This window comes from Pteropus vampyrus, unplaced genomic scaffold (assembly GCF_000151845.1).
Source record: "Pteropus vampyrus isolate Shadow unplaced genomic scaffold, Pvam_2.0 Scaffold196, whole genome shotgun sequence".
In the NCBI taxonomy this organism is placed as follows: domain Eukaryota; kingdom Metazoa; phylum Chordata; class Mammalia; order Chiroptera; family Pteropodidae; genus Pteropus; species Pteropus vampyrus.
In genome coordinates this window covers 1,068,438-1,092,600 of record NW_011888977.1, presented here as the reverse complement: position 1 = coordinate 1,092,600, position 24,163 = coordinate 1,068,438, and the positions used below count along the sequence as shown (strand labels likewise).

Sequence of the window (24,163 nt, the reverse complement as noted above, 5' to 3'; positions counted from 1 at the left end):
CTCTCTCCTGGCCTTCCTCATCTTGGGCACAGAACAAGCCGTGGATGCCACCCTCCCCAGAACTTCAATAACTAGGGAGGAGGTTTCCTTATGATATTTCTGGTTGCTAGTTCTTGCCTCTTGCAGCGTGAGCAAGTATTTTATCCTTAAACCACAGAGCTGGAGCTCTCCCTTTCCTGCCAAGGGGGCATTCCTACTCCACAAACACACAGGGCATGCCGACGCCCTTGAGACTATCGTAGAATAATGATGCCCACTTTGTACCTCCAGGGGACTTAACTAATTTATAAGGCAATTCCAATAATAACTATATATTAATTTTACATTCCCCTTTTACCTATTTCAGTGGCTAGGAACTGTTAGGAATTAGGTGATATATTACAATAAGCTTCAGAGACTTTTTATTAACTAATGACCTATATTCAAAAACCTTCCTGTCAAATGAGAAACATTAAGAAATGCTGTCCCTTTTATAATTGCTTCTAATAGACTCAATATTCAGGTCCTGGCCTTAACAGACAGTCCAGGCAGTCCTTCCCTAAATTGCATTTAACTTTTCATTTTCTTTCTGTCACCGGCCCATAGAATAATTCTGAAAGCACACAAATGGTCATTTTACTATGTCAGCCTGTAGCTCCTGAGGTGCCTATAAATTTGGAAGGTACGAGGACTACTCAGGATAAGAAACATGCGGCAGCCTTTCTGCCCAGATTGTCGCTGCGGCAGCGCTGCTTTGTGGTGTTTTGGGTTTGTTTGCTAAGCCTGTTTATTGCAATATACATAAAGTGCACACATATTAGGTATCCAGACTGATGAAATTTCACAAACATACCCCCTGGATCAAGATTCGAAGTATTTCCAGTCCCCTGGTGGGTGCCATCGCCACTCTACCCCGCTCTCCGCTCCTCCATCATCATTGCCTATTGGGGACTTTGTATAAATGGAATGACACAGCCCTTGCCCTTGTCTGGCTTCTTATGCAACCCGCTGCCCTCATGAGAGCCGTCGTCCGTGCTCCCGTGTGCAGTGGTACTGTTTGTTCCCACTGTTCCCACTTGTATGAACCGCTACGGTTTATCCGCCTCCATAGTGGGGCTCTGGGTCCCCCTGTTTTAGACTACTCCCAGCCCACGTACAGAACATCCTGGCACGTGCCTTTTGATGTGTCTGCTGTGTGCCAAGTGGAGTCGCTGGTTGCCAGGTATGGACTGCTCAGCTTTGGCGGATGCTGCCAGTTGTCTTCTAGTAGTTGTTCCAGCATCTCTGTTTTTGTTTGTTTGCCTTTTTTTACTCCTGGCAGGGAAAAAACTTTAGAGCCCATCACTCTATGAACCACAGATTTGAACCCAAATGCAAGGCCTCAGAGCGAATGACTCACCAGGCCTGCAGCTGCCTGGGCCCTCCCGCTGGCCTGTAGCCTCCTAGGCATGAACCTCCCTGGGTCATTTTGGGCAAAGCAGGCAGAAATGACATCTTCTAATGGCAGCCCTATCCCCTGGGACATTAGCACATCTGGCTTCCGTAGGCCCCAGAAGACATTTCCGGAGAGCCACAGATGGATGCTGATGCCCCCTCACAGGTAACTCTCTGTACAACAGAGACTTCCATGGAAATGGGAACTTTACCAGGGGCAAGATGGGTGCAGAAGGACAGTGGAAAAAAAAAAGCCCCTTCAACCAGGGGAGAGAGCTGCCAGCTGGGGGCACCCAGAAGTGGCTGGGAAAGGTCACGGCCTCTGAGTGGTTGCTGTGCCTCAGGGTCAAGAAGGTGCCAGGTGGAGCAGTGGAAGCCCAGCAAGCACACACGGGGCTAGCCCTCCTCAGGCCTGCCCTCCCCACCGACTGAAGGGCCGAGAGACGTAGGCAGCACTCAGGTGGCACAAACTAACCATAACAAGTACGTGAGGACGGCCTGCAGGCAAGGAGTGAGAAAGACCTGCCTTCTAGGGAAGGAGCCCCAGGGTGCAGGCGCCTGAAGCACCAGGGGAAGATGAGAGCTGGGCCAGAACAGGAAGCTGAGGGTAGGGGTGGGACAAAAGTAGCCAAGTGCCTGGCCATTGAGGTGACAATTCCTTCATTTATCCAGCACAGAGGAGGAAAAAGGCTCGGCCTCCCAGGGCTGCCAGAAAGCCATCAAGCCAGGAATCCTTTGTTTTCATTTCCAAACTCAAAGGGCCCCAGGCTGAGCATCTGATCCCGATTCAAAGCCACAAGGGAACCCCTGGCAGCCCCGACACAGAGGAGCCTCAGCTGTGACAGCCCGGGGGGCTTAGAAAATTGAGGCCCAGAAGCCAGTTTTAGAAGTTTATGAATAATAAATGCAATTAATGTGATGGAAAACAGAATCTGGAAGCCAAGCAGAGATCCCAGGGTGGGTGACTCACCAGGTCACCTCCTTAGTCACTTCTGGTGGCTGAATCCCCTCAGAATGGACAAGCCCTCACCTGGCCACAGCCCCAGACAAAGCAATTGGTATGTCTTACTGTTAAAAATGTACACCTGAAACTTATCAGATTTCATTAACCGATGTCGTCATAATACATAAATAAATAAATAATAAATTCCTGAGAGAAAAAAAGAGCAATCGGGGCCTGGGTCCAGCTGGGAGATAATGCACCCCCATCCCGAACCCACCTCGCCGTTCAGTCCGGGGCGGGGCTCACCCTGGTGGCAGGGTTCCCAGGCCGAGCATGCCTTTCTGGCCTCTCTGCCTTCATCTGTGAAATGGGAATGACGATCATACTTTGACTGGATGTTGTTACTTAAGTGCTGTTCCAACGATCCTCTGCTCTCACAGCAGCATCCTGGGGGTCAGAATCTCCAAGGGCCGCAGGCAGAGACCTGCTCTGGGCCCCTCACGCCAGTGTCCCTTCTTGGTCTCTGACACCAGCCCTAGTGAGGTGCTCACGCTAGTCTGAGGTCGGTTTGCAGCTCAGTGTCCCTTCCAGGCTCTCAGCCGGTATTCTGCCTGCCTGGTGCCTAGCACTGAATATTCACTCAACGAACGTCAGAGAAGGGTGTTGCAGGTATGGAGAAAGAGGGCTGGCTTCCAGGAAGCAGTAAGGAGGGAAAAGGCATTTGAGCTGAGGGAGCTGAGGTTAAACGAGCCCAGAGCTCCCTCTGACCCCTAGGCTTCCAGCTTGGTTTCGGGGTGCTGCCTCTGGCCTAGAGGAGCTGGGAGCGGACGCAGAGGAAGAGGCGGCGGCGTGGAGGAGAATGAGAGGAGGTGGGGGGAGAGGGGAGGGGCTCGGTGACAGCCTCTCCCAGCAGGCCCCCAGCCCTCAGCGGGAGGGAGGCCTGAGTCTTCTTGAGCATCTCCTGCTGGCCCAGGACAGGGTGCTCCTGCCTGACCAAGACAGGCAGAGTGGAGGGCACCAGTCCTCCCAAGGCTGAGGAGACACCTGCCCCCGCCACGCGCCACAAGTTTATTGGAACCAAGGAGGCCTCAGTGGCTGCCACAGATGAAGTCACCCAGAGACTCTCTTCTCGCTCTCCCGTAGGAGGTACAAGGGCTTCTCAGTGAAGATGGGTGAGGTATTGTCAAGAAGGTTCTCTCACTTACTACAAATTGCACCTTTATGGGAAAATCAATGATATTGCCTCCTCAATCTTTCACACTTGTTGCTGGTCTAAAGTAATTAATTCCTCCACAGGGCGACAGGTTAAAATTACGCCAGTATTCCCAGGAGTGCCTGCCCACCCCAGCCCCGCGCCCCGGGGGGCCTGGGAAGGGAAGCCGGTGAGAGATCTGTTACACCCTGCTCCCCCTACTCAGGAGGCCCCTGGGTCTGTCGGCAACGCTACTGCACACCTAGCATGTGCCGGCTGGGAAGTGCTGTGATGAGCAAGGCAGGATGTGCCAGGCAGACCCCGGTCCTCGAGTCCGCAGAGAAAAAAACGTCCCCTGATTAACTGTGACAGTAGAAAGCTGGACGAAGCAGAAGCCACATGCTGGGAGAGCACAGCGACGGGGAAAGGAGCCGTGAGAAGCCGTTCTAGAGGAGGGGGTCCCCACAAGGCAGAGCGCGTGGGGAACCCAGAGGCAGAGAAACGGGGCATGAGAAGAGCAGCGACGAGGCGAGGCGGCGGCCGGAACTCGCAACTCGGGGAGCAGCAGGGAAACGGGATGAGCGGGCCCCGAGGCTGGAGCAGGGACACCCTCCTGCCTCCGACCCTCAGAACAGCTGTGCCGCTCGCTCCTGGCACAGACACTGTGAACATTAACTTCTCAGAACAGTCGACTTTTTTTCTTTCAAAATGCTTTTAACTGATAGCTTGTTTAACTACCAACATCAATTGGCCAGCAATTCCATGAACAAATGCTTCTCTACTTGTCTCTGAGTTCAGCCACTTTTATTTGTCCCCAAGTAGTTGGCAGGAACCAGTTACATCAATAAAGGAACATCAATTTTTAACAGCCACATGAGATGCAAAAGCTTCAGATGGATTTTCCATCGGCAAACAGGGAGCCTGGAGGAGCTGTTATTAACAGCCATTAGAGACAAACAGGCAGGCCTGGGAGTCAGGGCTCCAGAATTAGACTGGATTAAGGAGATACTGTAGGCACTGGACCTCTAAACAACATAAATAATCCTGAAATTTTAGACTGTGCTTGAACTCTCTGTTGTCACAATTGTTTAGGTCACAGTGTATTTGATGTTGTATAGCAAAATGACAAATATCTTTCTCAACTGCTAAGTGCACAGAGCCCATCAGAATAAATCCAACCAAAATGCCTGCTACAGGTAAGCAGGCGGCACCGTCAGGGGAGAACCTGAGGGGGTGGTGCTATCAGAAGTGATCCGGACAGTGATTTCCAGAGGTGTGTGGGCTGCGCAGCGATGGGCCTATTTTCTAGTGGATTCTTGCCACTTCCCGTCATGGAATCTCATTGTCGAAAGAGCTGGGGTTCCAAACGCTCAATAACACCAGGCTCTCCCCAACAAAAACCAAGTCACAGCAGAACCAATGAAAGGGGCAGAAAAGAACAATGTAGTGAAATGTCTAACTGTGAAATAGGAGAAGTGCATTATAGCAACGGGTAATCCTGGACAGCTGGGAATAATGCTCCAAGTCCACCCGCCGGCCCACTGCCCAAATGCAAGACCCAAGGATGGTCCCAAAAAGACTCTGGGGAGCATCCGGGAACTCAGAGGGCAGCCCTTGGGGCACTAAGTTTCTGGAACAGACACTCAGCTGGGCACAAAGTGAACAGATCCGTCTGCTCCTTGGCCAAGAGGCAGGGCACCACACCCAGTTCGCCCAGGGCCCACCCTGTGCCCATTCAGCAGGAGAAACAACGTCCACCTTAAAATTTCGCCCCAGCTAACAGCACGCTGGTGCTGCCTCTCGGGCCAGACTGGCCCGACTCTGTGGTTGCCAGAAGACAGAGGCTGCGGGGCATCAAGGGAAGAGTCAGGGTGAGGGTTCCACTGGCCCATTAGCCCTGTTACATGCAAGGCCAAGACCGACGGGGGGCCCGCTGTGCCCCCAGCCTTGCCTGATGGCGAGTTCTCTCACTGTCCGGCCAGCCATGCCGCGACTGGAGTGACCCCCCTCGGTGAATGGAGGACACAGTGTCCTGCCTGCAGCCAACAGCCCGTTTTCCTCTGTCCCAGAGGAAAATGTTCTCCCAGCACTGGTGCTCTCCTGGAGCAGAGTGGTGAAGCCTCAGCCTCTGGCAGCTCCGGGACTAGGCGGTAGCTGCCCCCCCGCCCCCTACTCTTTCACAGGAGCAGAGGAAACAAGTGGGTGCTTTACAGCAAAGAGGGACCTGAGCTCTCGTCCAGGCTGCTGGCACCGTTCTCCTCCCTGCAGTGCAGAAGTGGAGTGGAGGTCTGAGGGGCTGCTCCAGACCCGTCATGGCTTGAGGAGAGAAAAGTGTGACGTAGCTGGGGCTCCCATAACCTGGCATCTCTCACAAGCACCCAAGGCCCTCCGAATGCACCGGTAGCACCGGGATCCAGCACCTCCTGGCCCCGGCCTCTCTTGGGCTGGGCAGCTCAGCCAATGAGCCCTTGTATCACCAGACCCTCCAAATCCTCTCCTGGAGGGCTGAACCTCAGGCATAGGTGGGTCGGCTTTCTTCCTCTGCCCACATGGGACTGTGGGAATGCAGCGCTGGGTGTGGGAAATCTGCCTGGCACAGGGCACTCTGTCTGGATGCCCAGTGAGCCACCCCCAGCAGCTGGGTCTACGAGGGCTGCTCGGCAATGCCCCGGGAGCCCATGCCGTTGGCTTTTCGCTTCTTGGAGGTTCTCAGCAAAAACAACTCCCCAGGTGAGGTGGATCTGACCATGACATGACCACCACAGCTGGTTTCTCAGGTATGTGCGGGTCATGCAGCCCAGCACCACCCTCATGAAGGGCATTGGTGACCCTGACTATCAGTCCACCCCATGATTAAGTCAGAGTACAGCCTCACAGGGGCTGCCGCTCTTGAACTTTGATTAATGCCTTTCATAAACTCCCTGGAGCAAATGCCAAACTCTTTAAGACATGGTTCTAAGAAATGTTCTTCATGATTTTATGCTGGTTTTTCCTCAACAAGGCGACAGTCCATCTATAAAAATTCTAAATGACATCCAGTGGGACCCATCACAGAAAGGCTGAAAACAACTTGGAAGTGACCCTGGCTGGAAATGAACCTCTCCCCACAGGCTCGCCTCTGCTGCCTCCATCTCCTCAGGCATTGGCGATCCCGTCTTCTCGAGCTCATTTAACAGCAACTCCATCCTTCCAATAGCTCAAGTCGAAGACCCTGGAGTCACCCTGGATCTGACTGCGAATCCTGAGGGCTCTACCTTCAGAATCAGGTGCAGACCAGAATCCTTGATAACCACGGGGCCATCGGGTTCACCAGGGCCAGCATGGAATGTGGCCAGAACATGCCTACGTCTCACATGGAACACTGAGCCTGGCCAGGCCCTGTCACCTCTTACGCTGCAGGGGCGTCCTCACTGGGCTCCACCCCTGCTGCTGCCTCCCCCGCTGCAGTCTCCCCCCAGCACAGCACCAAAGGCTGCTCTCCACCACGACCAGACTGCGGCTGTCCTCGGCTCAGCCCACGCTGGGCCACGAGGGACCCGCCCCTCGCCCCCCAGACCTCACCCCATCCCTGTTTCTGTCCTCTTTGCCTCTTGGCTGTTCCTCTTGTCTGACACCCCAAGGCCTGATCCCGACTCCTCCCAAACGTACTCGACTCCTCTTACGCGAGGCCTTCGACGCCACCCTCTCTGAAACTGCAAATCACTCCCAGGACTCACTCTGTTATCTCTCCCAGTTTTACTTTTTTCTGTAGTGTTTGTCACCATCGAATACACTGTCCATTTTACTACTTAACCTTGTTCATCTCCTCTCCAGAACTTCAGACAGGTTTCTCTGTTCTGGGTTCTGAAGGTTACATCCAACCCAGAGAGGTCAGCCTTGGCTCTCCCAGACCTCCTCAGATGGCATTATAAGCCTGCCTTCAGAAACGCCCTGACATTTAACATCCTTCCGCTGAGGCCTGCCTTTGTCTGGTCCTAGGACCACCTGTGAATGATTGCCACATGCACCTCATTGCGACACCAACACACGCCCCTTATCTGCCAGGCCAGGGGTACAAACCTGATTCCCCGATAACCACTGGCCCATGGGGTTCACCAGGGCCGGTGACCACATCCACAGGAAGCAAGGCTGCCTGGAAGACTGCACAGCCCTAGAGTGGGGGTGGGGTGGCACATGACCTTGCTCAGATGTATATGACTGGCCCCAGCCAGGCTGGACAGTCCTTGGACCCTGAGTCCTCCAAGTACTAAGTGAGAAGCCTGCCGAACCCTCCTTCCCCTGTCTCTTCTCTTCCTCGGGAACATTTGCTGAGTGCCTCTTGGACACCAGGCCACCCTGGGCTTGTTCCCTCTCTGCCCTGTCTACAGCCCCTAACCTGCTGGGCCTGGGCTCCTAGGTTACTGTGCATCCCCGACTGTGACCTCTGCCTACCTCCCTCCCCTTCCCCTACCTCTACCCGGTCCAGCCTGTCCCTTTGCTCTGACTCTGGTGTCTGAAGGTCCACTCAGAGGACAGTTCTAGAGGCTGGAACAACCTCTGAAGGCCATACTCTGGCTCCCAGGTGATGGTCCCTGGGCCTTCTGCCCCTTCTTAAGCAGTCTTCCCACTTCCTCCTTACTACGGTTGGCCAGATTCTGCCCTGATTCTGGCATTAGGTTACGTCGTTCATAATTCTTCACGTGATAGGAACTTGTCCTTTTTTATTTTTATAAGTATTTTTAAAAGTAGAACTACCCCCCACCCCAAACAACCATGCCTTTCTGAAACCCTACACTGTACAATGATAACTGCTGGGTAGAAAGAAGAGGGCCCCTTTCCGTCAGGTGGGGATCGCCAAGGCAGAGTGGTGAAGAATGCGGGTTCGAGGGCTGACAGCAAGGGTTCAAATCTTGCCAATGGTGTGACCATGGACAAGTCCCTTAGCTGACTTTTCCTCACTTTTCTGGTCTATAAAAGGGGCTTAACAATAGTCCCCATGCTCAGAGGGCTGCCGTAAGGGTGATCTGGGTGGTACTCTCACTTGATCATAAAAGTACAAAGGGCCCAGACCGCCAGGGTGTGTGGTCTGATCTCAGGAAAGGCTGGAAGGGCTGCTGCTGCTGGTTGGGTGCTGCCTGTGGCCTCTCTTTCTCCAGAACTAAGCTCCATGGGAGCAGAGCCTCTCTGTCACTGCTGCGTTCCCAGGGATTGAAATGGGGTATGGCACATAGTAGGTGCTTGATAAATGCTTGCTGAAGAAACACATGGGTTCACAGAGAAGTGGTCTGACTGAGAGAACTTGCCCCAGCCTTGGGGGTTTTGTGTCTTAGTTGCTGGGCCAAGAACTGCTCAGTCTCCCAATGCTCCTTTGCCCCTACTGACAACAACCATCTCCCTGTGTGCACATGTCACTGATGTGTCATTTTCCAGATTCCGGAACCGCTGCCCCTCGCTCCAAATTACTCCTCTACCTGGACGGCAGCCCTGTTTTTTCCCTGTCCTTCTGAAGACCTGTCGGAGTGGTGTCATAAGACCACTCCATCTCCTGCCCTGGACCCCTGCTCTCTGCTCAGGGCCTAAGGAGACTGAGAGGGCTGAGCCTGTGGGCAAAGTGAAGCAGCCTGCTCAGTGGGTGTACATACCACTCGCACACAAGCACGCATACAAACACCCTGTGCGCCTCCAGGCAGGTGGAGTGAGGAGACATGATTAACAGTTGTGCACACCATATGTACACACACAGAGCTGTGTGTCCCCAGGTGGGCAGGGTAAGGAGGCCTGCATAATGGGTGTACACATCACGTGCATGCACAAATGCACACGCATATGCCTCCGTGTGCCCCCAGGCAGGCAGAGTGAGGGGACCTGCATAACAGTGTGCATACCACACATACCCAAAGTGGGACACAAAATGCAGCCAGGCCCTGACTGAAAGTGCAGTGCCAGGGCCGGGGGAGGCGGGCGGCGGGGCGGTGGTGGTCTCTCCACTGGAAAAAGCACAGCCCAAGAGCACTGCCTCTGCATCTTAGGGAGGTAACACAATGAGGAGGAGGCAGGAGAGAAAGCAGGAAGCAGTCTGAGGACAGTGTCCCAGAGCTGCCTGGACCAGACTCGCCTGTAAGGGAACGTCAGGGGCAGCGAGACTTGGTCTGCCCAGCACGGCTTAATACCACCAGGCAGCCAGGCCAGAAGCCTGGGACTCATCACCATTCCTCTCCGTCCCTCACCCCAACCTCCAGTCCATCAGCAAGACCTCAGGTCCAGCTCCAAACTCATCCTCCAACTGGCCCTCTCCGCTCCTGGCCTGGCCCCACAACAGCCTAACTTCCGTTCTGCTGCCACCTCCATCCACTCGCCACCCAAAGTGACAACTTCAGTTGGTCAAGTGACTCCCTAGCTCACAGAAACCTCTGAGGGGCACCTGATCCTGCCGTCCATTCCTCCCTGACCCACCGGGTCCTACCCTGTCACATGCCAGGAGGGGCCTGGGTCCTCTTGGCAGAAAAGAGAGGCACACCCCCAACCCAGCCTGCCTCTGGCTGGGGTCCTTACCCCTCTCCACCTCACCAGGGAAGGACTGCCAGTCCGAGGCATCCAGACTGCAGCCTCTTGGAGATTCATTTCTGTCCCCTTCAAAGCATTATAAATTGAGTGCCACGTCTTGCCGTAAATCAAAAGAAAGTCACTACTCATTACCTACTTAGAATTCTCCGAGTCCTTCCTAGGGAACCATTTCTCAGCTGTTTGATCCCTGAGCCACCAGCACTATCTCCAGGCGTGCCGCCCATCACAGCAGCCACCAGACACTTTTTTCTTCTGGGCTCCTTTCTCAGCACCTAGATGAATTTCCACCTTTCTCCAGTTTCAAGAAGAACTGCCAAGATAAATGATTCAAAGACTCCAGCTCACGCTGAAAATAACAGAGACTGCTTAGGGCCTCCTCTGAATAATCCCAAGTTGGGGAGAAAAGTGTATTCTCCTTGGATGGGTCATGCTGGCAGCTGGGGCCCCAGACTCACTCGGTTACTTGGGCATTCTTTCCTGTGTCTTTTCACCTGTGAGACAGTGACACTTGTCCAGCTTCAGCCATCACCAGCTGCCCATGCCAAGGTCAAGCCCCACCTCTCAGCAGAATGTTGCCAAGGGCCCCAGGGACACACGCCGGCTGGCTGTGGCTAGTGGGAGCAAGGCGGTGCCCCATTTATAAACTGTGCATCCAGGGGGATCTCCTTTCCCTAGTCCTGCAGCTCGTACCACTTTCTCAAAGATCTCCTGCCCACAAAAGGGCTACTCACCACCAAGCGGGTAGAGCTCAGCAGACATCAGCCCCTGACCCGCCCGGGGCCCATCTCCACAGCCACCAGTCCGGCTCCAGGAGGAGCAGTAGAACCTCACTTCTGCTGGGATGAACAGCAGGACAAAGTAAAACAGCAAATACAATGCTCACCAGGCCTGACCCTAATGGCCACCGAGCATCCGCTATGGCAGGGGGATGGATGGGCAGGGCCCACCAACAAGTCCTGGGTACCCCAGGCTGGAGGGATGGCTATCGTGCACCTGGCCCTTGCCAGGGTGCCCAGGAGTGCCACCTGAGCTGGCCACAGTGCTGCTCCTGAAGGTTGTAAAGTAGAACAGACCCATCCCAGGCCCGGACACAGAGAGAAAGTCAGCCACTGCCACTCGTAAACGAAGGGCACCAAAGTTCTGTCACAAGTAGAGTCCATTCGGCTGGTACATGTGAATGGCACACTCACAGAGGACAGCTCCAGGGGAAGGCACAACTGCGTGACGCAGGAGCGGAGGGGTCGGTTGCAGCCACAGAACTGGCTTTTCTAACTAAACAGAATCAACATGAACACAGTGGGTCTGGAGCAGCAGTAACCATGACTCCAGACCCATGTCCTGCAGTGCCCCTGCCAGGCTCCGGCAGGTGTGGAGCTGAGAGGCCAGCCTCGTAGCCAGGACCTCACACAAGGGCAGAAGCTGTCATCTCATTCTGCTCGGAGAAGCAGGAGATAGGAGGAGAACTTGGGGCACAGCAGTGCCAGTGGCCCAGAGAGAACCCAGGACTGTTCACAGTGACGACGTGCTTGCTCGAATCCCTGAGGCCTGTAACCAACACCGGACATGCCCGTAGCCATCAGCAGCCCTGGATGTCCTTGCCTCTTCCAAACCTCAAGCCCCACGTCCACGTGAGAGCTGCAGGAGAAGGGCAGCTAAGTGGGCACAGCTGCCGGAGCCCATCTCCTGAAACAGCACCCAGCCCTGCACCCGTCCTCGCCCTGCTCCAGGGAGGCTGCAGAAAGGAGGAGGCCGTAGCTGGGACCGCGCGGCATGCCCACTGACAACTGCTGGGGGAAGCTCAAAGGCCCACACCGACAGCCCTCCACGCCCAGGCGGAGGGGAGCCGCACGCAGGGCAAGGCAGGCCTGGCCAAGAGGCTTGTGTGGGGCTCTCGCCTGGCTTCACAGCAGCCCTGGCAGACCCTGTGTCAGGGCCTCCAAGCGGGAAACTCCTCTCCTTGGTTTCATCATAAATTACCTCCAGGTTTGAAGAGCAGACGTGCCTGCTGGCAGATACGGAAACAGGCTTTCAGAGTTCCTGGATTAAACCCTCATGACACCTACAGAATTCAGCATTAGGCGGGAAAAACTCCCAGCCCAGAATAATTGCTCCCACAGGGAACATCCTTCCGCACTAGAATGTAATAGGTCTGGTTGAGAATTTTCTAAACAGCAGCACCAAACCTCACAGCATAATCACAACTGTCTGCCTGCTCTGGGAGCCAAACCGAAATAATGGCTCCTACAGGAAAATTCCTCACTAGACGCTGCCGAGATGGAGCGATGCTTTCTGCCAGTGCCAAGCTGGACACACTCCCCTTGGAGGTGGGCACCTGGTCACACCCTCGCCCCCCGCCCTGCCCATCGGCCATGGTGCTCCTTCGGGTGTACAGAAAACGGAAAGGCTATTGCAGGGTGGGAGTGGGGGCCGAACCAGCTCGCAGGCGGGGAACTTGTAAAGGAGGGAGGCTGACTCGATATTTACACACGAAACATGAGAAGCAGTCTCTTTTTTTTTCCATAGCTCTCCCATTTTTCTTGAACAACACTACCCTCAGACCATCTTTTATTTTTCTCTTTTGATAAAGACACTGGCATGAGAAATCCTTCTCAACTCTGAAAGGACCGATGGCGTGAGAGGGATGAAAAAGGCGATGAAAGTGTCTTGCCCGGCACCGGGGAGGCAAGGGCGGGGGCTGTGCCGTGCGCCCCAAAGGCTACTGGGCTCCCCGCAGGTCGCTGCTCTGCGGGAATTCCAGCCCAAGGTTACCAGCTATTTTAATTTCCAGGAAAAGCCAAAAACGTCTCTCGATTTTTAATCATTGACTCAAAACAAACCAAACAAAATAAACAAAAACAAAAATCCCCTTGCACGGGCCAAACTGAAGCTGCCTGAGTGCTGGGTCCAGACCAGAGGCTACAAGTTTACAACCTCTGGCCTTTGCTTTGCTAGAAAATTCCTCTTGGAAAGTGAGAAGTGGGGACCCCAGGGGTCTCCCCATACACACCAAGACCCTACCTTGACAGAAGCTTCTAAAGGCCCGCAGGGGCCCCAGTGGAAGGAAAGGCCACCTAATAAGCTGTGGCCGAAGCCAACTCTGGGCCACTGGCCCACTGCAGGGAAGCTGCCTTCTGCTGCCACAAAGAGGGGGCTGGTTCCCCAGGTGTGGTTCACTCTCCACCCCCGACCTCCTCAGCCTTCTGGGTGGCTCACCTTGTACAGTGAGCCCACAGGCAGCCCAAACCGTCCTCTCCCTTTCTTCTGGGCCTGAGCAATTTCGACAGCACCCCGCGTCTCGGGGTTGATCAGACAGCTCTGGGTCTGCCATGCAGGAGCCAGAGCCAGTCTCCCTGTGGGAAAGGGGAGGAGACTGAAGGAGCGTCTTCCGCCTGAGTTTTTATGGGACCGTGAGGACAGCACATCTGAGAAGCAAGAGCAGACAGTCAGGGATGGAGAAGAGGCCGAAATGGGAAGGGGCTCTCTAAGACCGACGGTGTGGTGGCCAGGTTAACGATGGGTGTCATTAGTGAGCAGCACAGTCAGTGGAAGGGGGGAACAGGAAGACACGCTAGAGAAGTTTCTACTGACGCAGGAGGAGGAATTATGAGAGAAGAGAAAAGAGCCTGGAAAAGGTGCCCAGCAAACCCAGTACATATGGAATAGGAATTCAGAAGAAGCCCTGAGACGAAGAAAAGTTTTCTTGTTTGGACTGAAGAGCCGGTTCCTAGACCATCGTGGGAGCTTGTGGGGACAACCTCAAGCCTGTCTGCACAGCTCTGTCCCCCAATGAGTTACCACATTAGCTCCTATAACTGAGAGAAAGCCACAAGGAGACTGAGGAGTGAAATCTGTCAGGATGACATGATAAATCATTACATCACAGGTCTCAGATAACATGACCCGAGGGTCGTGTTTGCCCCCAGGGAGTAACTATGGTTGACAGGAAACACACAATGAGTGACACTCCCAACCTGGGTCTGCAAGAGGCCACTGTCACTGGTCTGTCCTCCTGCGGGCAGACCAGCCTCGGTGGTGGCCAAACTGTTCCTGACTCCTCGCAGCACTTGCTGACATCACGTGACCTGCCGCCTGGATCACAGCCAATAGGCGGTGTCGTCCTCCACCTCGTCTGATCTCTGTTAGGTGTGACTGCTTCTTTGTTTCACCCTCCAATGACCTAAGTCAGAAACATCTGATCTGAGTCTTGCCATTTGAACTGTATGGCTCTCCACAGCCACCCACACTCCTACTGGCATAAGACCTGTGAGCCAACACAATCCAGCTCACACCTTTTCTCAGGGGGCTGGCTTCACCGGGGCCTCCAACCCAGCTTTGAGGCTGGTGGGATTTTGATGCCCAAAGTACAGCGGAAGCCCAAAACAACACTGAGACAGATCCTCAGGAAATATTGTTACTCTTGAGAATAAAGAAAGAATCCTTTTAACATCAAGGCAAGAAAATAAAAAGTCCCCTAGAAAAAAGAAAGAAGAGAATTTGCCTAAGATCTCCGGCAACAATGGTTTCACGGAACAAAGACTCAATACCCAGTGAAGCCATCCTTCACGTGGGAGGCAATAAAAGGACTCTCAACACACAAGGTCAAAGGAAAGCATCAGAGGAAAGGGAAAGCATCGTACAAAACAGGGGTCTGCACTGGATTCAGCAAGACAGGCTACGTCTAAATAACTTATTAAAATGATTATAAAACAACGCAAACGTTGAAACTAACTAATGGAAACAGAAGTTACATAATAAAAAATTGGAAGATGGGGAAAAAGAAGATAAAGAGCAAAACCATGATAAATTTCTCAGTTTTCAGTGAGGAATCGATACTGTTTAACTTTTTTTCAACAGAGGGAGAGACAGAGAATTACAGGTCATTTTTTTTTTCTTAAATTAAAAGTAATCCTACGACAAAAGTAGAATGCATGTAATAAAGCATAAAGGAAAGTTCACCATCTTTCTAACAACAGAAATATTTTTAAAAACCGAAAAAGGCAGACGAGAAACCAGAAAGCACCAGATGGGACTCTGGGTGAGAGACCAAACACACTGGTCACCATAATAAATGCCAATGGCTCTTTCAACACTGGGCAGCACTCCGTTTGGAACAAATAAACTGCCGCTGGCGAACACAGTTAAAAATAAAGAAGTAAGCAAGGACATACCAGGAAAATGTGACAAAAAGAAAACATTTAATAGCAATACCCATTTCAGACAGAGTCAGATTCAAGACACAAAGGATTAATTAAAAGGGGTTCTTGGAAGCTAAGAAAGGTAAAATACATAATAAAGTTGTGACAACCATCAGCCTGTATGCTTCAAACAATTTGGTATGAAAATGAATAAAAGAAAACTCTATTAAGAATCTCAAAGAGGAATTCATAAAACTACCTCTCTTAATCCCAGAGTAAATACACAAAAAGAGAGGAGGCAGATGGCTGGAAAAAGATGAGAAACCTTGTTTAAAGTACACCAAAGTACGTACTCTAAAAATAAAAAGCACTTTCCAATAAATGTTTAATTTGATTTTATAAAATACTAACAAAAACATTTCTAAATGGGCTGCCAAGAAAAATCTCAAAATTAAGAAAAATAAAATTTACATAGATTACATTCTCTAACTACAACGGTGACAAAACCAGAAACTAATAACAAAAAGTTAACCAAGAAAGTTAACCAGTCACATCTCTCTGGAAGTTAGAAGAAATACTCTTAGTTCATGAAGATCAAAAATCAAATCAATCAAAACTTCTTAGGATATGGTCAAGGCAGCATGAAAAAATCTCTTAGACAAAATTCATCTCTTACTAAAGAAAGAATGAAAATAAGTGAGGATTCAACTAAACAAGTAAAAGATGGATGTTAAAAACAAGGCCACGGAGGGAGGAGAAAGGAATTAATAATAAAGACAAGCAGTAGAGCTCACAAATACAGTTAAAAGCTGATTTTATGAAAAGACCAATAAAACTGATACAATTTTGGCAATGCTAATCTATACAGAAAGAACACAAATATATAATCTTAGGAATGACAAATGAAATACAACTACAGATAGAAGAGATACTTTTCAAACTTAAAAAAAAAACAACTCAGTTCAAATAAGTTTTAAATTCTTGGCAAAAACAAAAACTTTCCAGGAAAATGTACTGTATGGACTTAAGAGAGAGAGAGAGAGTCGGAAAAAAACGATCCCTTAGGAAAACCTGGTACGTTATCAAAGAAATTCTCCCCAAAGAAACAATAAGTTCTCTTTAGAACTTTAAGGAACAGATAGCTCCTATGCTTTCTAAATTGTTCTAGAAAACAGAGAAATGTGGAGAGCTTTCCATCGTGATCTCAAAAATCCTGATCTCAAAATACGACTGAGAGGTTCTTTAAAAAATGTATAGCTCCATCTCCTATTTTGAGTTTACTGAAAATGCTAGGAAAGAATAACAACAAAGCAATCGCTATAATGCTTACTGGATATCAGGCCTGTTCTCTATAGCGTCCATATACTAATTCTCCAAATCCTCCTTTCTCTGAAGAGTTATTATTATTATCCTCTTTCCAGATGAGGAAACTGAGGCACAGTAAGTGGCAGAACTGGGACTCGAATGCGGGACACTGGTACCTAGAGACCATGCTCTCACCACTAGGGCATACTGCGTCTCCAGGTCAGTCCCGCAGCTTATTAAAACAGTAAATCCACCAGGACAAAGCAGTGTGTGTGCCAGGGAGGTCACGCTGGCTATAGACCAGGAGTTCTGGTCATTAAATTCACCTAAGGACTGGTATCTAACACCATTTTCCAATGAAAGGAACCGGGGCTCCTTGGAGAAATGGCTGATTCTACGGCTGGAGCGAGTTATGTGCAAGATTAGCCTGGAGCATCGTACAGTGGCAGAAAGTAAGAAACTGCTCTGAAGGCAAAATAATGGGAGTGGGGATGTCAGAGGGACACAGGGGCCAAATGAAAGAGCCCCCAGTGGCCAAAGCTGGGATGATCTGAGCAACCAAATAAATAGCATAACACTGGATTATAATCCAAAGTATAAAATATAGATCCACGAGTCCATACTGATATAAGTAAATAAATGGCTGAATAAATTAATAAATGGGGAAGAAAAGACAAGTCTCCTGTACATATTCCTCCCTCAGACAGACAGAATATAACTCCCTGTTCCTTAAGTGTGGGCTGTGCAGTCAGTCACGTCCTTCCAAAGACTGCAGCATGCAAAGGGCGGGGGAAATGGTAACTTCACACGGAGAAAGCTGACCAGCATCAGGTGGTCAAGATCAACGTCGGTGATAAGTCAGGCTGTACCCCTGACATGATGTGATGGAAGTGGTCTTCCTCCCAATAACCCAGGATCCCAGGCCAAGCATGAGAAAGGCATCGGAAAAACCGAAACCGAAGGACAGTCTACAAAACACACGACCAGTCCTCCTCAAAACCAAGAAACGCGAGCAACTGCCACAGCCAGGAGGAGCCTGACGAGACAGGACAACTAACTGTGGTACCTGGTATCCTGGGTGGGATCCTGGAACGGAAAAAGGATATTAGGTAAAAGCTAAGGAAACTGGAATGAAGGGAGGACTTTAGATAATAATGAATCAATACTGTTGATGAATTGTGGCAAATGTCCCATGATCATGTTAACGACAGGAGAATATGGGTGCAGGGTAAGCGGAAACTGTCTCGAACTCCCGTAACCTTTCTGTGATCTAGAACTATTCCAAAATACAAAGCTTATTAAATGCGTAAGCTGCACACATATACACACGCACATGCGTGCGCACACATGGGCAAGGGAGATGCCAAAAAGGCAGCTGATAAAATTCAATATCTTTTCCTGATAAAATCTCCTAGCAAGCCAGGAAGAAAACACTACTTCCTTAAACTGGTGATGAATATTTATTGGAAATCAATATAGTCAGAATCAGGTTCTAAGGTGAAACACTAAAGGCAAATCCATAAAGATGCCTGCTGGCACCACTGTTACTTAACAGGGATTCTCCGAGGTCAATTCCCCTGGCATTTGAAAAGAAAATGCCTATTTCTGTTGACTAAGTCCCCAAAAGCTCTAATTAGGGCTGCATGTTTACAGGAAGACTTTCTCCGGAATGCGTCCATTTCTCAGTTACTCTTAGAGGCAAAACGAGCTATCCTTGCTTTCAGCCGGGGTCCCACAGCCTCTCCACCACCAAGACCCCAGCTACACTCTCAGACACCGGGCTCTGCTGAACCTCAGGGAGAGAGCTCCCCGCCCTCATGTCGGGTGGTGTGGACAGAGCAGGCTGGATGGACACATGAGAGGAAACCGCCCTCCTCAGGACGGGGCTGCCCAGGATAAGGTAAAGCCTCCTCTGAACTACAAGAACTGTCTGCTGGAGACGGCCCTGGCTCTCAGAAAGAGCTTGGCTCACTGAGGTGCGGCCAGCTGGGCGCAGCTCTCCAGGCTGCCTTCCTGAGGGTGCATCGAACTGATGGGGGTTTCCTGAGCCCTCTGTGGTAGGCTGTGTGTGGCCAGTCTCCAACAGTCGAGGAAGTGCTGGCAGGAAACCTGCATCGGCCTCACGACACGAGGCAAAGAGTGGGTTTCGCCACACTCAGACCTGGGGTGCCCTTTTTGAACAAGCCATGCCACCATCTTGTCCCTCAAAGTGGCCAACAGAGAGAGGCTGTGTCCGCTGCAGAGGGCATGGGGCACTGCCCACAGTGACCAGGGCCACAGAGAAGGGACCGTCACATCTGTTCTTACCCAGGGGTGGGGGTCTCAGAGGCTGCCTGGACCCAGACCTGCTCCAAAGGCTCCAAGCAAAACTCTAGCACTTTCGTGGGGCTGGGTAAACTGAGGGAAGTCTCATTAATGCCCAGGCTGAGACCAGATTAGGTCAGAAAACTCCCAGGTGAGTGGAAGGTAGCTGCACATCCCCCAAACCTCCAGGAAGGAGGGAAATAAGGGCCTCTTGGTGACGTCCATCACCAATGAAACCTGGATCCTCTGCATGACCCACGAAGGGTGTGGCCAAAGACATGTCTGACTACCACGTCCACCACGCCCAACATGCTGAGCCAAAGCAAGACCCAGAGCGAGGGAAGGGCCCAGGCATCTGACAGAGGGTCCTTCAGTGGTTACAGTGCAGCAGGAGGGACCCACAGATGAAAGAGGAGGCAATTGATCTGAGAGGCGCGGTGGCCTCTGGAGAGCTGGATGTGCAGCCAGTCCCGGGTCTGCTGCAGGGTGCGTGGAATGACACATAAACTCAGCAGGCGACTGTGCAGGGCCAGGCCTGGGGGGCCAGGAAAAAAGCAGCTTGTCTGCCTCAACTGCCTGTGCTTTCTGCAGCCATAATCACCACGGGGTGGTGGGGTTGTGGGGTTTCCCATAACTCTCCCACCTTACAGTTATCCTCACTGGAGTTAAATTATCTAATCCTCCAAAATGAAAAAAAAAAAAAATAATCTGGCTTTGTTTAATAGGAACACAGCAACGGGTTCTGCAACCTGCTCCCTGGGGTGGGTAAACTGAAAGACAACCACTTGCCTCAGCACCCCATGGCTTGGGTGGAGGGCGCGCACATGCGCGCGCGTATATGAGTGCCTGTGTGTAGTCTATAAGTGATCTGTGTGAAGTGTGTGTGTGTGAGGTGCGTGTGGCATGTGAGTGGTGTGGTATGTGTGGGGTGTGCATGTACCTGTGTAGGGGACATTTACATATGTGTGGTGCGTGTCTGTATGTCTGGTGTTGCGTGTGGCAGGTGCGTTGTGTGTTTTGTGTGTATGCTCAGTGTGGTATATGTGGGTGGCGTATGGTGTGTGGCCAGTCTCTAACCCGTGCACAGGTAGGGGGAAGAAACCCCTCAGTTAGGTCCCCGTCCCCCACTCCCAATCTGGACCCAGGGGCACAATGAACACGGAATTGTGACTTGCTCCATCTGGCTGAGGGGCAGGAAAAAGCAAGGAGACTTTCAGCCCAGAGAAGCACAGCTGGGCATGTTCTTCATTAACAAAAGACGAAAAGCAAGCAGGTGGCTGTTATTGCGGGCTGCTGCCTGTGGCAGAAGAGCAACGAAAAACCCAGGCGTTGTCAAAGGTCTCCAGATGGGGTCGGCGTGTTTGCCAAGAAGGATCCCAGCCCGGGGAGGAAGACAACGCAACGTGTCCCCTAGCACACCTTGCAGTCCCTCTGCCTTTCAAATGACTCACACAATCCCCACAGAAGCTGTCATGGAAGGGTCCAAAATGTCCCATTCACAGCTTGGAGAAAAAGAGAGTGTAATTTCAATTAAGGTCCCAGGCTGTCAAAAACATCAAGTTATTAATCTCTTTGTGGCAAATGTGAACCGGGACCTGCTTACACAGCCAATTGAGCATGCTCTAAATTAGTGTTTGCAGGTAATTGATTCAGCTGCCAGCCCCATGCCAGCCGGCTACAAGCTGGTTACACCACTAACATTAAATAATATGAGGCAGTAAAATGGCCCGCCTGATTGGGCCTGCAGTCAGATGCTGTTAGTGCCCGATTTACCCAAACATTAATGTCTTATTGGTTTAACACAATTTACTACACCTCAATTGCAGAAAGTGATTTTCATTTCCTCTGAAACCCCACTCATAGACACGGCACAAAGGAGGAGGTATCTTAGTAAATGTCATCAGCTCACTTTTTTTTTTGAAACATACCTTCGACATTTTATAACAAACCTTTGATAATAAAACAACAATAAAAAAAAGCACACGACTTAGAACTGGGTCTCCTGGGCAGTATCTCTTGAGTCTGAGTCTGAGCACCCCCATCTCGGTGATGGCGTGTCCTCCTTCTAGAAAATCAGCCTCATCTCCTGCCCCTTCCCACACCTGCCCTCCCCCTAGTCCCGATGCGCAGGAGCCCCTACCCTTCTTGTCCTGTGTCCCTCTGGGGGGCCAGGGCTGGCCACGGCATGTTCTAGGCATGCCCTTCTAACCCAGGGGGTCAGTGGCCTGTCTGGGAATCTGGCTGTCCTGGACCTTCCTGGGGACGGCCCAGCCTGCACTAAATGGACACTTGCTTACGTGGAGGTTTTATATTCCCCACTGGTTAAGAAAAGAAGGCTAAGGCTCACAGGGGCAAAGATGAGAGCAGAAAAATAGCTCAGGACATTTTCTTCTCTCTCCCATCCATCCATCCATCCATCCATCCATCCATCCATCCATCCATCCATCCATCCATCCATCCATCCAACCCACCCGCTGTATTTCTTGACATCAACTATGGAGCAGACACTGCAGATAAACGAGACAAGGTGGGGCTTCCAAGAAGACGCATCCAGGCTCCCAAGGACACAGACCACGAAACTGTGTCCCTGAGCCACCCAGCAGTGGCAGAGAATCATGTCTGTGGGGAAGGAGCGTGAGGCAGAGCGAAGCTGCCCCAACTCACGACTGCAGATGCCCCCAGGGGCTTTGGCTGGCACTGGCAATAGAGAGTGCCCTCTTCAAATATGTCCAGGGACGCCCCAAGATGCGACAATGTCCTAGGACAACCATTTCCCACCGTCTTCAGGCGGTGACACCCTCTACCCCCAAAGGTCACCCTACCACCCTGTCCTTCAGAAAAAGTCTGACTCATTCTCATTGTCTCTGCTTCAGCTTTACCCCAGAGCAGTCCCCACCCTCTACCCCAGGAACCCCCTGCCCTCAGCTCTCAGGGACCCAGAGATTAGACAGCTCCAAGGGCAGACACTGCTCCCCCTCTGTATCTCCTATGACCAGCCACAGGCTGGGCACAGCGCACAGTAGGTGTGCATCAGTGCACACACCTGGCACGTAGAGCTGAATTAATACTGCTCAGCACCCTCAGGGCAGCTGCTCCTGGCCATGACCTTCATGCTTATTTCTCTGAGAGCCTCCCCAGACCCATAGGGGCGGCAGCACTGCAGAGAACCCAAGGATGGGGGACGGGAGGAGGCTGATGGGTCCGAAGACAAAACTAAGATCTCCTCAGAACTCAGCTCAATGAGAGACCCTCCTAAACAACAGCCAAATGCAACACGTAGACTTTGGATCCCAACTTGAACAGACCAACTCTAAAAAGATAGTTATAGACAAATATGGACTAGATGTTGATAATATTAATGAAAGAATTACTACTAATTTGGTTAGATGTGATAATGACATGGTGGTTACATAAAGGAAAAAAATATCCTCATCAACTGAGACATCTACTGATGTACTTACAGGTGAGATGACACAATGGCTGCGATAGTATTTGGTCTTAAATACTACAATGATACAAAACTAAACAGAAACCTTGATCGGGTCTTTGAGGTTCATTACGCTATTTTGCGGGGGAGGGAGTATTTGAAATTTCCCATTAAAAGAAAAAAAAAAAAAAGACTGCCATTACCTTGGGTGGGTGAGGGGTAAGGAGCTGGGGGAAGTGTTCTGAGGGTCCTGGCCCCTGACCCAGAGCTCACACACAGGCCTGTCCAACTGTAACACGGTCAGGCTCTGGGACACGGCTGGGGGGACAGCTCAGGCGTCTCTTAGGAGTCACCTTCAGAGCTGGGCTCCCCGCAGCATAGGGCACAAGGCTGCCAGGACGCAGTGGACGGCAGGGTTCCACGCTGGGGCAAGCTAGTCCTGCTCCAATTTCTGGGTTATTTTTACTTGAGGCATCAGCTGTGGGTCACTATGGGCCAGTTCAGGTGAGAACAGATTTCTGGGGCAGTGTCGCTCTCAGGGGCCACTGCCTCGCCCACATCCCTGGTAGCCCTACAGAACTCGTCCTGTCCCAGATCCTTGATGGGGCAGGGGCTCTGGGAATCCTTAATACCGCTACATCAGAGACTGCATGGAGGCAAAGGCTGAGCCGACTCCACATGCCCTTCACCATCCTCTTGGTTCCTTGTATGAAGCATCTGTCCCTCTTGGAACACCAGGCAATGCCGTGTTAACCTCTTACCACCCAGGGTGACAGGAGAGAAATACAGAGGCTCCCAGTTCAGGCCCCTTTCAGGGTTAGACTTTGAAAACACATCTATCTCCAAGCCACGTGATGGTGAACGTAAATGCCCATGCTGACTCCATCTGCTCCTCACACTCGGCCCACACTGACAGTGGACAGGCCAGAAGGGCTGGGAGGGGGATGTGGAAGCAGAGCAGGTCCTAGGGGTGCCCCAGGGAGACTTGGGCCCTACAAGGTGGGCAAGAGGAGGCAACACAAAGCTCTTCAGGCCTGGTAGGAAAGGACGGCCCAGGATGGGGGCGGGGCGGGGGAGGGGTAGGTGAAAGTAAAAGGTAAAAACTCTTTTTTCTGTACTCACACTTCTGACACTTGGTGGGTTTTCTAGACCACCAAGTCTGATTCTCCGTGGAACAACTGGGTGTCCTACAATTTAATTCTAGCACTAATTGCTGTAGTTACCACAGACCCCATAGGTTAAGGGCTCAATCTCACAAGACTGTCCTCACTTCAGACACCAATCACAAGTCCGGGCCTCCTTTCTGACTAATTGGCTATAAACTGGGGGTGCCCATGACCCCTCTTTGGGTTTGATAATTTGTTAGGATGGCTCGCAGAACTCAGGGAAGCGTTTACTATAACCATTTTATTATACAAGATAACAACTCGGGATGAGCCAGATGGAAAAGATGCACAGGACAAGGTATGCGGGAAGGGCACAGAGCTTGGACGCCCTCTCCAGGTGTGCCCCCCTAACCCCACCCCCCCGCCAGCACTTCGACGTGCTCGCCAACCCGAAGCCCTCCAAACCATGCAGTGTAAGGTTTTTAGAGAGGTTCCATTTCTAGGCACAATTGACTGAATCGTGAGTCAGAGCACAGCCCATCTCCTCTCCCTGGGGGCTGAGGGTGGGGCTGAAACTTACAACCCTCCAGGCAACCAGCCCCATCTGCCCCTCTCCCTTCCCCAGGAGGCACTTCATTAGCATAAACTCAGGTGTGGCTGAAAGGGGCTTATTGTGAATAACAACAGACTCTCAGTTCTGTCACTTGGGAAATTCTGAGGGTTTTAGAAGCTCTGTGTCAGGAACTTGGGGGCAGAGACTAAATGTGGATTTCTTTTTGTGTCACTGGGGAAAGA

General features: G+C 51.5%; 1 protein-coding gene across 1 annotated transcript in view; it reads right to left on the bottom strand.

Moving 5' to 3' along the window:
- Positions 1 to 24,163, bottom strand: part of PEPD (peptidase D) — a gene marked incomplete at its 3' end in the record, with an annotated part of 115,576 nt that overhangs the window by 40,735 nt on the left and 50,678 nt on the right. The gene's annotated exons all lie outside the window — the stretch shown is intronic.